This window comes from Pollicipes pollicipes, unplaced genomic scaffold (genome assembly GCF_011947565.3).
Source record: "Pollicipes pollicipes isolate AB1234 unplaced genomic scaffold, Ppol_2.1 Scaffold_3447;HRSCAF=4054_pilon_pilon_pilon, whole genome shotgun sequence".
NCBI lineage: Eukaryota > Metazoa > Arthropoda > Thecostraca > Pollicipedomorpha > Pollicipedidae > Pollicipes > Pollicipes pollicipes.
In genome coordinates, this window is record NW_023596297.1 from 4,091,342 (window position 1) to 4,106,394 (window position 15,053).

Below are 15,053 nucleotides of genomic sequence, written 5' to 3' on the forward strand. Positions count from 1 at the left end.
TGCAATAGATGCCCCATTGGCCATCGAAAATTTCGGCAATTGTTCATCATCCAGGAGAGGTGTCTCCAAAAGCCCTTATGGAGAGGACATGCCCGCCACGAGGTAAAGGATATCACGATTAATTTGTAAACTTCACCCTATAACGACGAAAGTTTACGAATTATTTCATAAAGAGCTCACTAAAAACGTTACACAATAGCGGATTATTTACAACAAGCATAGGCGCAAACTTTTCGCCGTGCGGTGAACGCGGGTGTGATCTCTAAAGGGGTGGAGGAAGGGCATCAAGAATGCTGCTCCATAAACTATAATGAGACTTAGATCATTCCAAACCAGTTAGCCATCTTAACATAAAGTCTGCACAATGAATAGAAAGAATGGCTTGTTAATTTTGCGATCAAAATAAGTTAAACGATAATTGGGTTTGCAAACATGCATCTAAATCGAAGGTGGCATCAAAGGATGTGTTTTAATTGTCCTGGGTGCATTTAATTATAAGACGGCATCATGACATAAGCCGTGTTTGATCCATATTTGCCCCATTACCCCTATAGGTCAAGTAAAGATACAGATTCAGAAACGCATCCAGGACTTTGCCCGCAGCCACTGGGGAGGTATGTACCCAAATTGCACAACATGGGATTTCGCTTGGCAAATGAATGCACGTATTCTAAGCTTTTCCGCTGAAATTTCTGCTGTCTGTCAGTCTGGACCTTCTCAGATTCCAGCTGACCTCTCCAATCCTGATTTTCCCACTCATCGTAGAGATGTGGTTGCTCCCATGCCTAACACTGCGCAAAACGGTATAACAAACGTTACCCATGGTCGCGGTGGCTCTCTACCATCTACTAAAAGATTATTCTTAGTTCGGCATCAAGATATACATACGGGAAAATCCATGTGTGGCGTTGCAAACCTTTCCGGCTTTCACAACAGGCCCTCAGTTTTGCAGCCACAGGGATGTCGGTTGTGACGAGAAACACATCAGTGCAAACGTCCATTGGGCACCTGTCCAGGTGCCACCGCCATGCGCTGCCACTCACGTATCAGACAAAGGAACAAGGTGAATAGAGTTGAGACACAAGCACAAGCAGAAACTTCCATCCCCTCCGCAGCTTCCCCCATGATCAATTACAGTCATTGTGGTAAGAGACGATGAAGTTCGTGACGCAGGCATTTTTCGGCGCCGGTATACTCGGATACCAAAATGGCGATGCCAAGATAAAACAGTGCTCAACAAAATGGCAACTAAATCATTGTTTCTTGAGCTGAAATAAGATATTTTGGACACAAATTTGTTTGCAAGCATGTAACGGTCTCAAATTTAGCTCTTAGAGGATGAATTATACCTTACACACTAAAATTTAAAGTGGGCATCGGCATCAGTTGGAGAAGACGTGTTTACTTTTCGGATGCTCGTGCAACATATGCCTGAAAAGCAAAGAACTTGATATCTAAGACCCACAGTAGTATGGCAGCATAGCCTAATCAAATTTTTCTCAGGATTACTCAGCAACGTGCAAGATCACCGCCCTATGTTTTAGTATTCCCTTCACCGCGTTGAATATAGCGTACCGACGAGTGACGGCAGGGATAAGAGGCCGTTAAAAAACGGGCCAACGCAATGGCTTTGTGGAATTTAACTCCTCTCCATACAGCACTTAGAGGGAGTTTTCCAGATCAACAAGGGGGTTTGAACTGAAATAATCATTTTGAAGGCCTTTCTGTGCAGTTAGCCCTACGCTCTTAAGACCTAAGCTCCTCCAGTTCGCGAGCTATATGCCCGCGAAAATGGGAACAGTATTTCGGGGAGAGTATTTTAAGGTCGCCTTAGGATTCATGACGCCCTTATAACGTCATTCAAATCCTGTTATTCCATAACCCATGCGCCGACCAAGGCCGAGAAGAAATATAGTGGCCCAGTCGTTACTGTCTGGCGTTCGCGAGCACGACTTCCAGATATAACGGCCGTCAATGGGCCCTCTACAAATATGGTGCAAGTTACGATGACGTAATCAAACCAGACGTATCGAGTAGCATATTCCCTAAACAAGGTAAATGTGCTACCTGGAGTAGTTTTTTCTTAAAAGCATACCAAATATAGATAGGTGAGCTTGTCCCATCATATCTGCTGTTTGCTTCAATCTCTTCAAATGTGAAAAAATTCATTTAACCTGTTTGAAAGATCTCTGTTCTGCGTCAGTAACAGAATAGAATAGTTTAAGCGATGTTATCCCACGTTAAGCCTCCTTACGCATTGGTATGGATCTGCGATCTAGAAGTATATGCGTAGGACATGTGCGAACATATAAGGTAGGCATATTCGGACATGGTTTTGAACAACTGGTGAAAACCAAAATCGTCCTCACAATTTTGTTTTTTTTCTGTGAAAAAACTGTCTCGCCTTCTTGACCGGTTTCTGCATCGCAAATGACAAAAGCTTACATTCGTAGAAAAGTATGGGTGTCCGTTATTGTTTGCTAATAACTTTCATGCTAATTAACTTTCATCAGTGATGGTAGTTATTATCGCATCCACAACTCCAGGCAGGGTACTGATCTTGAAGTCAGAGTTATTTTGAGAAAAAAAATATATTATGAGTCGCGGTACAGAGATATTTTGATGGTGCAAATCATCCTTAGTCAATGTTTGCTGTTATAATTTTGAACAACAACATCCGGCAATAAAAGTTACCATCCATCCAAAAGTTACCAAGTTACGCTACCATCCTATTTGATGCTTACATTTGTCATCTGATCCTGAGTTGCCGACGGTCATCCCGTTCTTCCTGAGCACGTCTAGCAGCTGGTACTTGAAGCTGTTGATATCCTGCTTGACTTCGTTGATGTCGTCCTCCGTGACTCCAGTGTCCTCCAGCTTCTTCTGCTCGAAGGTCACGTAACGTCGGACCAGGGCACGCATGACGCTGTAGTACTGCTTGTCGCGTTTCTGCTGGTCTTTCTTTCGAAACGATGCCGCCTGCTTGGTCTTGCCGATACCGAAGAGCCTGATGAAGCTCTTTGGCGTCGGGATGATGTTGAAGGGAGGGGGGCCCTAGGTGCTGCATCCTCAACGTAGCTACATCCATAGTTTGGACCGCGCAAACTTCCACTATAGATCCGAAGCGTTCTGGCAAGGAGAGAAATGGCATGTATCTAGTCGCCCATTCGTTGTCACACTTGATATTGTATACTGTGTGCCGGATGCGCCTGTTCACTAACGGTTGTTCATGATGTCAGGAACCCAAGTGCAACGCAAATGATCAAATTATCATATGCCAATCCATTGTCTGTGCACTGCCATGCAAGCTTTCAGGGTCATAGATTATTGACTTAAGTTGCTTAATAAATCATGCCATGTTTTTTGCTTGCCATCAGACTCACCGCATTTAACGAATCTGAAAACAACTTCGAAGTACCATCACACACAAATGGCATTATACTGGCATGAGGAACTTCCTTTTGGATGCTGAGTATAGTTATTTAAACACGGTTGCCAATGCAATCATAGTAAATGCCTTAGCCATTCACTCAAGGGCGATTAGACACATACTGTTGGCTGAGAATGGCAAAAAGTCCTAGGATCCCACATGTCCCACGTATCCACATACCCCACGTATCTACATATCCCACGTACCTACATATCCCACGTATTTACATATCATAAGTATCTACATATCTCACGTATCTACATAACCCACGTATCTGTGTGACAAAGGAAGGATTGCTATACGACGCACGCATCAACAAGACCGAATGGAATCGTAATGGGCGCTTGGTCCGACTCTCTGTGTGAGATCCTGCCTTTGATCGCGGGTGTTTGGCAGCAGGCGTCAGACACCCAAGTTACGCCCGCACCTGAGCCTTCACTACGCAAAACACAGCCCCTGTGTGGATCAGCCGCGCGAAGAGATCACACAGACAAAGGCATTCAAAGTACGATCGAGCATAAGCCTTCACTACGCAAAACACGGTTCTTATGTGGATCTGCCTCTCACAAAGATGATGTTGTAGGAGTTGGACATCATGGCGATCAGCAGGTTGGCAGCACACACGATGGTTGATGGCCGAGTAGCTGCCAAACATGAGCAGCGTCCAAAGCGCGTGAACTCCTGGATGCCCGTGAGCTCAAAGTTTTCGAGGTCGACCAGGCCGAACAACCGCCCAGAAGAGCGACTGGCTCGTCTCGAAGAGGCTGTGGACGGCGCAGAGCGATGCGTACACGCGGCAGCCGACCCGGCCGCTCTCACACGGGCGCCCTCGGCACCTGAGCGGGTCGACTGCTGTCGTCCCGGTTTGCGCGGGAAGCGACTGTTCGTCTGTGCGCTCGGCTGCAGTGGGCTCGGATCCTTGGCCGGCGTGCTTACATGCCCAAGTTGACGATTCTGAGCGCACAGAAGCCTGCGCCGTTGAAAGGGGTCCTGTTGACGTAGGCACATTGAACTTCAGCGTTTGGATGAAAAAATGATGCTTCAACGTTTGCTAGTGTGAAGCTGCGTGGTTGAAATTGATTACTCTTGCCCCAAATTGTCCGCGAGGTGGTTGGCTCCACACGGTGAGCAAATTATAGCATGTAATGATACAATTTTGCGTTCTGTAACCGGGCGACAGTGTGTTTCTCCCATATCAATAGGCGATGCCTCTGCCTAACAACGAAGAATTCAAGGGAGGGCCATTTACTTGGAGAATCGCCGCCATATCTGACAGGAGTTTTCGTAGTCTTCGTTTGGGGTTCCGCCTGGTCCCGAGTAGCAGAGGCCCTTGTCCATATCAGCGTAGTACCACAACATCTGGTTCAGGCCTGGAAGGTGATCCAAATGAGTGGTTGGGGCGCTCGTGGTCAAGACACCGTTCCCCAGGCAGATGGTGTATGTTGGAATCCGGTCAATCAGTGCAAACTTTGGCGACTAGAAACGTTTTTGGAAAACGTTTATTTATGTATCGCTGCTTTGCTTTCCTCGTTCTCCTTTTGGGAACACTACTTCGTGAACCGTCTACCATTTCAACAGAACGAAGCCACGCCAGGCAGACTCACCGCATCCGAAGGAGAACACCACGAGCATGACGATGCACATAAACTTGATGATGTCGAACACCATGCGTCCGAGGGAGATCTGCAGCGGTCCCAGGTGCTGGTTCACGGACAAGATGTGGATCAGCTTCAGGAAGCTGCCGGCCAGAAGGCGTGGTAATGAGGGTGCACCAGGGTTGGCAGTGAGAATATGGACGCCTCGCATGCTACTCGGGTCCATTTTTGTTTTTGGTGCTACTTTGTATGGCAAAATCCAAGCATAGTCCAATCTGCCCTAAGCTAACTGTTGCCCCGGCTTCCACCGATCCCACCGGTGTTACGCCCACGGGCGTATGCACCGTTTTGGGTCAGGATATCAATATAAAGGGTGATCGCTTCTTTATGGGAGTGCTTAAACATCTAGTCAACTGCTGCATTTACTTCTGATTCACTTCCGATCTTTCTTTTTCCACAGAAGTTTTCCCTTGGCACTGCAGTAATTGTTTTAGTTTCGCCTGTAGTTTCGGCCCCGATACGGACTCCATGAAATGCTGGCAACACAAAGTTATACAGTTGCATCATTGCAGAGTTCTAGCCGTAGCGTCACGGCCGAGATTAAAGCATCAAATGCCTAGCGTTACGGCCGAGGGTGAAGCATCAAATGGCAGTATCTCAAGTGAAAAATTTGTGGACGCTGAAAAACTGTGCTGTGAAATCAGCACTTTGGTGATCGTTCCATGAAATATATTTGTAGGTCTTTTGGCAAGACCAATTTTTTAAACGCTCACACTCTCATGCACCGCGTCAGTGGTTGATGCTAGAATGGTCGTGTGACAATCACACAAAACCATTAAAATTAGATGTTATCAAAATAACGATGAATGTCACCTAAGTTTCCAGCTATTTTGGAAATCATCCCACTAAAACTAAAAACATTATAGCGAAGTTGTTACGTAGCTAACTGCACGGCATAGGAAAATAGCATGGCTTGCAGGTACATGCCTCGCCTGCCACTCAGTTTTCTGTTATTCGTATGACCGATTGTACATTGTCATATCACGCCACCTATATTGCGCTAAGATAATATACAAATACATATACATAGGCACTTGGGGATTTCATTATTTTTCGTCCGGTACGTAGATTTTCGTTGGTACCTGAATATGTTGGCCGCTCCGTACATGCCTTCCGAGATGAACATGGGGTCATAAGGGTGCCATTGCTCCTTTGGTCGCCAGGGGTCAATGCCTGCAGACTGCTCCCGCCATACTATTATGAAAGCCGTTGCTCTGAAACAGTCCACATTATGTTGTAATGAAATACACGAAATCACTGAGCGTCACACAATGCTGCCAAGCACAAACCCTGACTGCTTTGCCCCGTGTGCAGAACGCAGTGGGGCTGATGCGACAGCGCTCACAGGCACTTGCATGGAATAAAGGCCATTTTTAAGACTCCACCACTGAACAGTGCTCGCCGTGGCCGCGTCAGCCCAGCTCTCCCCAGAGTTACCCATCATTAACTACTGTCGAGTTGTGAAAAATTGTAAGAGAGCAACGCATTCTCATTCTCATCAAGCATAGTAAGTACGCTGGTGTGTGTGACTTGCTAGATAAAGCAAACATCACAAAGCGCACTTATTTAAACAAGAGTACTGATATGGAACTGCAAGAGCGGTTTGCATCGAATCAAACTAGTCATTACCGAAGTCCTATCCAGTTGACGTAGAACCAGTTGGTCCCGAAGTCTACGACATTCCACATGTCCCCTAGGTAGTCAGCCAGTCCATTTTCCCATAGTTGTTTTATCTCGGCCCAAAGGAACGCGAAGATGTAGCTGAAATAAAACGCACGTTACTGTCGCGGTAAGAGTACTTACGATAGTCACGCAACATTATTAGACAGGGACGTAATTCGTTGCCAAATCTGAAGGGAACAAAAAAGGGTGCTAAGAAAAAATGATTGTCACAAAATCATTTTTTCTTAGTACCCTTTTTATAGCCCGACGACAAACAAAGGGTGTTTGCCACGATTCACGTTATTTTGGTATGTTTTGGAATAGGGTGCCTGTGGAAAGCAGCGGTACCAAGTCACGTATCAGCCACATAAAGGCAAGCGTAAAAACCGCTGGTAAGCATACACAGGAAATCGGCATTGTTTCATGGCCAAACTCATCCATGTACGGTGAACTGCCATGAATGGCATATAAACTTGAATGTTTCGTTGCATTTTACAGCTAATCGTGTCCAACTTATCCTATGGCTTTGAACCTTTCGTTGCAAGGGATGACAATATTTACATCAATTTCCGTCGAGTGGCCAGATAACCACAAAATACCGATATCTGGGTTTGTCCTGGCATGAATTATTCAAAAATGGTCTGTATGACTTACATGACATGGCTCTTTCCGGTTTAGGCCCTACCAGCTTGTAACTCTGGATTGCGGGCCGAACTTTAAAAAGACAGCATTGGCCGCTTCGGTGTCAGCTGCTGTTATCTTTCTGCACTAGGATTGTTAGGCTGACTGTGTTTATGTGTAGACTGCTCCTTACCAATCAGCTGGTTGCGGGCTTTACCTCTAGCCCTAAAGGTGTGGTGTTCTTTTTTACTCTGGCCTTCGACGAGTCTCTTGAGACCCTCTAGGACTCGAAAACTAAGCAGGCTAAAGACACATAAAAATTACTTTCGAAATATCTCGTCAAGCTTTACCATGAAGATGCGGCCGAACAATGATGGCTGTGATAATGTGACTGAGATGTGGCCTTTGACAGGTCAAGTTAGGTCATAGATATCAAACTAGTAATTGATAGATCTAACTTCTTATCTCAAGACTTAGCACGTCACAACAACGGGGAAAAAGATGTTCATAGCTCTCGGCAAAGTCTAACACTCCGTTGTTGGCTCAGACTGAGGGATTCCTTACAAATTGCCTTCGCTTAAAACCATGGCCTGACTTTGACCTGCTATAGGTCAGCGTCCTTGCAAGGAAAGTTTAAATTTTTGATGCCAAACAATCCGCTATTTAATTGTCTACAGCTATGCAAAATTTAGCGTGGCTGCGCTGTGTCGTACGGAAACCATTCTGGAAAAACGTTTGGGGGCTCAATTTGACCCCTACTCGAGCGCGTGTTAACTCGTCGCACAAGGCGGCATGCATTCGCGCGTGTATTTGACGCCCAGTCGTGGTGAGACGGCGGGCTGTCGAGATCTGTGCCTGGTTTTCACCATTTTGCACATGTTTTTATTAAGCTGAGTGTTATGCGTTTTCCATGCAAATAGAGCAAGAGCGTAAATTTTAATATCTTAGCAAAGCAGCAGATAAATCAACCCTGTTGAAAACAACGCTATATAGGCGCCTTGAAAGTAATACAGCACAACTTTTGCAGACTTACGCTAGTTATCGCCTGCAAAATGTATGACGCTTAGATCAGCGGCTGTGAAATTACACAGTCTCCAATTCTATGGCAGACTGGGCCGCGCTACTGAAGCTCCTAACTTCCTCGTAAATGTATGTTGAAAACAAATTTGGTGGGTGGCTCCCTCTGCCGTTCCCGTCACAGCAAAACACCCCAACTGTGACAAGGAGACTATGCCACATCACTGTCTGTGGCAGAGAGACTGTGCCACATCACTATCTGTGGCAAAGAGACTGTACCACATCACTATCTGTAGCAAACAGGCTGTACCAAATCACTAAATGTGGCAAAGAGACTGCAACGCATCACTAACCGTGGCAAAAAGACTGCACTACATCACTAACTTTGGCAAAGAGACTGCAGCACATCACTTACTGTAGCAAGGAGACCAAACCACATCACTAACTGTGGTAAAGAGGCAGTATCACATAACTAACGGCTAGAAGATGCTGTGCGACATCACAACTGTGGTAAAGAGACTGCGCCACACATGGCAATCGTGGCAAAGAGGCTGTATCACATAACTAACTGTGGCAAAGAGGTTGTACGATATCACAACTGTGGTAAGGAGACTGTACCACACCACTAACTATGGCGAAGAGAGACGGTACCACACCACTAATGTGGCAAAAAGAGTGTACCATGTCGCAATCTGTGGCCAAGAGACTGTACCACATCACTAAATGCGACAGACTGCACCACATCACTAACTGCGGTAGAGAGACTCTGTCACATCACTAAATGTGGCAAACTGCACCACATCACTAACTGCGGTAAAGAGACTGTGCTACATCACGTAATGTGGCAGACTGCACCATATTCATAAGTGTCGCAAAGACACCGCGCCCCACGGTGTGGTGGCATGCCCCCTGCTGTTACGAAACCTATGTTCTGTCTTTGAGATCCGATATCACTTGTGCCAGTCAGTCCTGGTCCTGCTTTGTTGGCGGCATAGCGCGCTTTCCCAGCCCTCTGGACCCCAACTTTCCTCGATAGTAAAAGTGGAGACAGTTTGTTTCCTTTAACCAGTGTTTATTACCTAAACCACCTTAACAAAGTTTCAAATGATTAACATAGGTGGCTTTTTGCTACCAGCTCTGGCTGTGCTTGGCGCGGATAGCTCAGCTTTACATCATTTTCAAAATGAGGAAGCTGGTACATGATACCGCAGCGGCCCTGTAAAACCTTCCGACCTAGCTCCTGCTGCGGTGCCTTACAAGATGACCAACATCTCGATGTAGGTGGGGACGGCGCCGCGGGCCTTGCGCTCGTATTCGTCCTGGCGTTCGACCATCCCCTCCGTGCCGAACATCCTCACCACCGTACTCTCCATCCGCTGCGAGACCATGACCAGCAGGACTGCCGGCAAGACGAGCAGAGTGCAGACTCGTGACCAGACGGATTAATCTTGCATAACAATATGGCAAGTTTTGCCGTTGTCTAGTATCATGACCCAACCATCGCCCCCCCCCCCCCCCAACCCCCAAGAAGACATCACTTGGAGCAAATGTCGATAGCAATCGCTTCTTCTGGGCCGGAGCCACCAAACGCCCCGCACAGCTTGTCACCAGCACCTACACAGGAAGAACATGTAGCTGCTGGAGTGGATGATGAACTTGACGAACGGCTTGCGGCAGTGGTGCGCCCAGCTGGAGTGAGGTGCCGCCATGTACATGCTGGCGTAGACGGGGAAGAGGGTGCCGATCTGAGCCACTTCCAGCAGCTGTCCCAGCATGGCCTTACGACGGAAGCCGGGCATGCCGTCGTACCAGACGGTCCCCAGCAGCTGCTGCACGTTCGGGTGCGAGATGAACTGCGGCGATGGTCAGCATGTCATGCCCCAACCGCGGGGTGGGGTCAGACTGTAGTCAGGGGTCGGACTGTAGTTGGGGGTCAGACCGCGGTCAGAGGTTGAACTGCAGTAGGATCAGGCCGCAATCAGGGGTCAGACGCAGTCAAGGGTCAGACCGCAGTCAGGTGTCAGACCGCAATCATGAGTCAGACCGCAGACAGTGGTCGGACTGTAGTTGAAGGTCAGACCGCAGTCAGAGGTCGGACTGCAGTCGGATCGGGCCGCAATAGGGATCAGACCGCAGTCAGGGATCTGACTGCGGTTGGATTCAGACCGCGGCTGCGTTCAGACTGCAACCGGCGGTAAGACTGCGGAGGGAAAGGGATGAGGCCGGTCAGACTGTGATGATGGTCCGGGGAGGGTGGGGGGTGAGGACGGAAGCGACGTAAGTGGATTGGTCAGTGGGTGCTGGCTGTTCATGATAGGACTACGCATGTATACACTGGGGTGGGGGGGGGGGGGGGGGGGGTAGCACGTGAGACATTGTAAAGTCCGGGGTCTGGGTCTGGACGTCTGGGGGTCGCCGTTACCATCGCATACGGTACATGCGCGCGCCGGAGACCTGGTGCGTGCAGTCATGACCTAGGAAAATGTGCTATGAATTTTTTAGAGCAACAAATATGTGCACCTAGTTGAATAACTTCGCCGCCAGGAGGTTTCGCAACACTAGTTTTAGTGCAGGGACCGTATGAAAGAGGCGGGCAAGAATGAAAACTTCCGGTGATATAGGTGAAATGGGTGGAGGCGGAACACCAGAACATCCGCAATCATTGCACGAAGATGACGTCACCTCGAGACCCAGCACATCTCTATCGAGAGAACCGTCCCTGCGAACAACATTCAGCCGCAGCCAGTGCTGACTCCTGCCTGCGGCCCGCAGCCCGCACCTCCTTCTGCCTGTATCGGATGGCCGTCTTCAGTCTCTCGAAGTGCATCCGCTCGCCGGGCACGTAAGCACCGCCTTCTGGGTCGTAGTTGAGCATGATCTCAAGCTCCAGCGACTTCCGAGTGTGGTCCACGAGCGACTCGGCAAAGTGTTGCACGTTCTTCCTCAAACCCTGCGCAGCACAAAAGGCCCGGCTTGGCGGAGTGTCGGCCAAACTGAAGTTTGCGGCAAGTTGCTGGTCGAATAAATTTGCTGGGGTTAGCGCGTCCGAGTACAGTCTGTCCGAAATGTTGTATAATGAAAAGGATAGAGGCTATTGTGGCAAATAATCGCTTACGCACGGCAGACATAATCATCCAAGAGAAGGTACTGGTGATTACTCCCAGATCTGGCGTACTACAACTGCATTTGAGTCTGACTACGTTCTGTGCCGTCTCCTGACTGCCCTAACTCATGTGCCACTGCAGGGTGCAAGAACATATTGAAGCATGACGAGCTGCGGGGACCTATTTGAGGCCCGAAAGTCACGCCGTACGTCTGCTATGTGAACACGCTGGATCAGGTCTGCAGAACGGCTCGGGAGATGCGTCTCTCGGTTGCCATCACGACTGCCTGTGTAGCACTACGGTGCTGAGGCTGCGTCACATCTGCACCACTACAGTGCGACAGTACACTGCACCGCTGCCTGCTCTGGTGCACCGCGCTGCCGTCTACTTCGGCGTCGGCCCATACAGGGCGGCGGCCGCCGTGCGCACCACGTATTCCGTCTTGAACTCGGTGTCGATGGAGGAGAGCTTGCGCAGCTCTGCGCTCAGCTCGAACGCGCTGAGAATCGGGTCGCGTGACGAGAGGCAGATGAGGGACGGACACGCGAGCGCCTGGTACGCCGTGATCCTAGAGCGCGAGTGTCTGCGGCAGCGCGGCGTTGCTGGCTGTTACAGGTCAGCCGGCGCCGCTCGATGGTGAACGGACGGTGCTGGCTGTCACAGGCCAGCCGGCGCCGTGTTGTGGTGAGCAGTGGCCTGCCAGCAGCCGTCACTGGGTCGTATTTAGAGAGGACGTTACTGAGCTGTCCCAATGCTAGGAAGCTGCGAGTCGAGAATTCCGCTGCGGAAAAGCTCGCGTTGCGGCGGCGGATCTTGCTCCGCAGGATAGCTGTAATGGCAATCTCTGTTGTCAGCCATTCAGATTCGAACTTGTTCGCCAGCTTATCTCTTTTACAGGCATAGGCCGTGCCAGCAGACGGGTAAGATCTTATGTTTCCTTGAATCCAGCTCGCCACCAATGCCGGGATGAACCAATGGCACGCCTCCTTGGGGTGGCCTTGCTGCTGCCAGAGCACACACTGGCTCCCCACCTGAGGTCGTCCTACTGCTACCGGAGTACTCACTCGCCCCCCCCCCCCCCCTCCCTGCAGCCGTCCTGCCGCTGCCAGAGCATACACTCGTCCCCAAGGCCTGAGTTCGTCCTGCTGCTGCCAGATTGCCCACTCTCCCCACCCCCACTCCCCCCTACCCCCACCATCTAAGGTCCTCCTGCTGCTGCCTGAGTGTTCACTCCCCCCCCCCCCCCCCCCCCCCACCCACGCCACTTAAAGCCGTCCTGCTGCTGCGAGAGCACACACTCGTCCCCACCTGAGGCCGTCCTGCTGCTGCGGGAGCACACACTCGTCCCCACCTGAGGCCGTCCTGCTGCTGCGAGAGCACACACTCGTCGCAGCCGCACTTGACGTCGTGTGGCAGCGGTAGCGTGGCGCCGCGGTCCAGCAGCAGTTTCAGCACCTCGTAGTTGTTGCGCTGCGCTGCCATGATGAGTGGTGTGATCTCGGGCGTGAAGGTGGCCACCCGCTCGTCGATACGTTCCCAGGACTGCGGGCACGCGACTGGGGTTCACAGGGTAGCACCGAGCGAGGCCTCGTTTTTTTTGTTTTGTTGCAGATTTCAAGGTTTGCCGCGCAGGTGACGACCGTGACCCTCTCAGCCGTCGCAGCGTTCTGGGTTTGGACAGAAGGGCTTATGACGTCAATCATGCGCCATCTTTACAGGAGACATCGTTTTCCGTGCGTCATTACCGATATTATGACTTTGTTTACTGCTACAGTGAAACCTGGCATTGAGCCGGGCTACCATGTTACAGCTAGAGATCTGGACAAGCTGTACAGTATCGTATTTCCACCCATAAGGCAGATCAGTTTCGTTTTAGATTGCTTTTGGATATTGCTGAGGTTTCATTGCTATATTTTCAGCTGTTTGGCTTGGAAAGAACGACGTTAAACGGAAGTGGATATTGAGTGTTATTTTCAGACGCGTGATATTAACATCTAGGTGGATGGATTTCGCCTAGCCTAGGGCCTAGGTTAATCCGTAATTGAACTTTACCGTGGTCCTTGATATTGCTTCAGCATTACCTGACGGCAGAAAGATATATTTTTTGTTGCGGGTGACTCTCACAGCTTATTGCAATGCGTGACTGCACAGTTAATGTAAATATATGCAACGGTTTTCACGGTCCCAACATCCTTATCTCTAGCCCGGTTACTTCTATCCCAGGCAAGTTTGCTCTAATATGACAGGGGCCACTTTTCTGAAGGTTCATGTTGCTCTTTTAGGTCAGATGGCGATGAGATGATTGGGCGATTTATAAAGCATGCACTGGCTCACACCACACATTTGTTGAAGTCATGATCTGCCATCGCTTTTAAGATATGCCGGTACCGCTCGAAGAAAGCATGACACCAGGATCCATTTGTTTGCATTTAGTTGTGCGTGACCTACTGCTCACATCACGCATATTTATGCCAGGACAATTTCAGTCCCTTTCTCATCAAAATGTTGTTGATTCCTGGGGTCGTGCGACTCTGGGTGTTGAAAACCGGGTCTGGCCTCAGCAAGTCTCGTGAACGCTGGTGAACGTACAAACCTTATACGTACAAACCTCACGTTTCCGTGCTGGTCGAATTAGGAAAGCCAGATTTCGTCAATGTTGCTTGCTAGTTTGGCTTGGCCATGCTGTCATAAAATCACGCTAGATCAAGCAGCTTGGACATTGCCTTAAAAACATCGCGGCTCAACTTCTCAAGAATGCTGTTACGTGTTGTCAAAAATTGTGAATGGCTGCGATCAGTGGTTGTAAAAATATAAGCGTGAAAGAAACACGATTACCGTGCCGAGCATGCTAACAGGTTTCCAGTGCATCAAGCAAGGCGCGTGCAGAATACAGCCCGACTGTCACAAGTCGCTCTCACAGCCTTACAGAAAAGCGCATCTGTACTGACATTTAGTAAGCGCTGTCATTCGTACTTGGCGAAGCTCGTAGCGGCATTAATCCCTATGCGCACGCAAGCATGATTTAACGTTCTCAATTACCTAAGTTGTTCCGTGCATTAGCGAGGAATATTATGCACGTAGATAAGACAGTAGTGTTATTGTTTAGTTTTATCCTTTTATTTGTGTTATTATTTATTCTTATTTATTTATCCTTATTCCTCGGAGAAAACCAGGAGAATGAAAATATAGTTGGGTTGATATTTCGGCAGCATGCCGTTATCGAAACAATAGCAGAAGCTATTGTTTCGCTATCGTTTCGATAAAGGCATGTTGCCGAAATATCAACCAAACCATATCTCCATTCTCCGGGTTTTTCTGCGAGGAATAAGGCTTATACTATTGTCTTTTTTATTTCAACGTTTTTCTTTGAGCTCGTAACAAACTTCTGATTCATCGTTCTTCATATTTCGCTTGATAAGCCCCATGGGTAGTTTTCGTTTTCCAAGCATGTTTTGCACCCAAGCGTTCAGAGTTCACACTGAACTATCAACTGGCCACAACTGAAGTAAATGTTTCTGGTGGATCTTGGCCTTTGGAGCTCAGCAAATATCCTCGCGTTCCAGA

The 15,053-nt window shown here is 48.8% G+C and overlaps 1 pseudogene; it reads right to left on the reverse strand.

The window, feature by feature from the left end:
- The window catches only part of LOC119091502 (transient receptor potential protein-like), a 28,344-nt pseudogene that overhangs the window by 5,621 nt on the left and 7,670 nt on the right, over window positions 1–15,053 (reverse strand).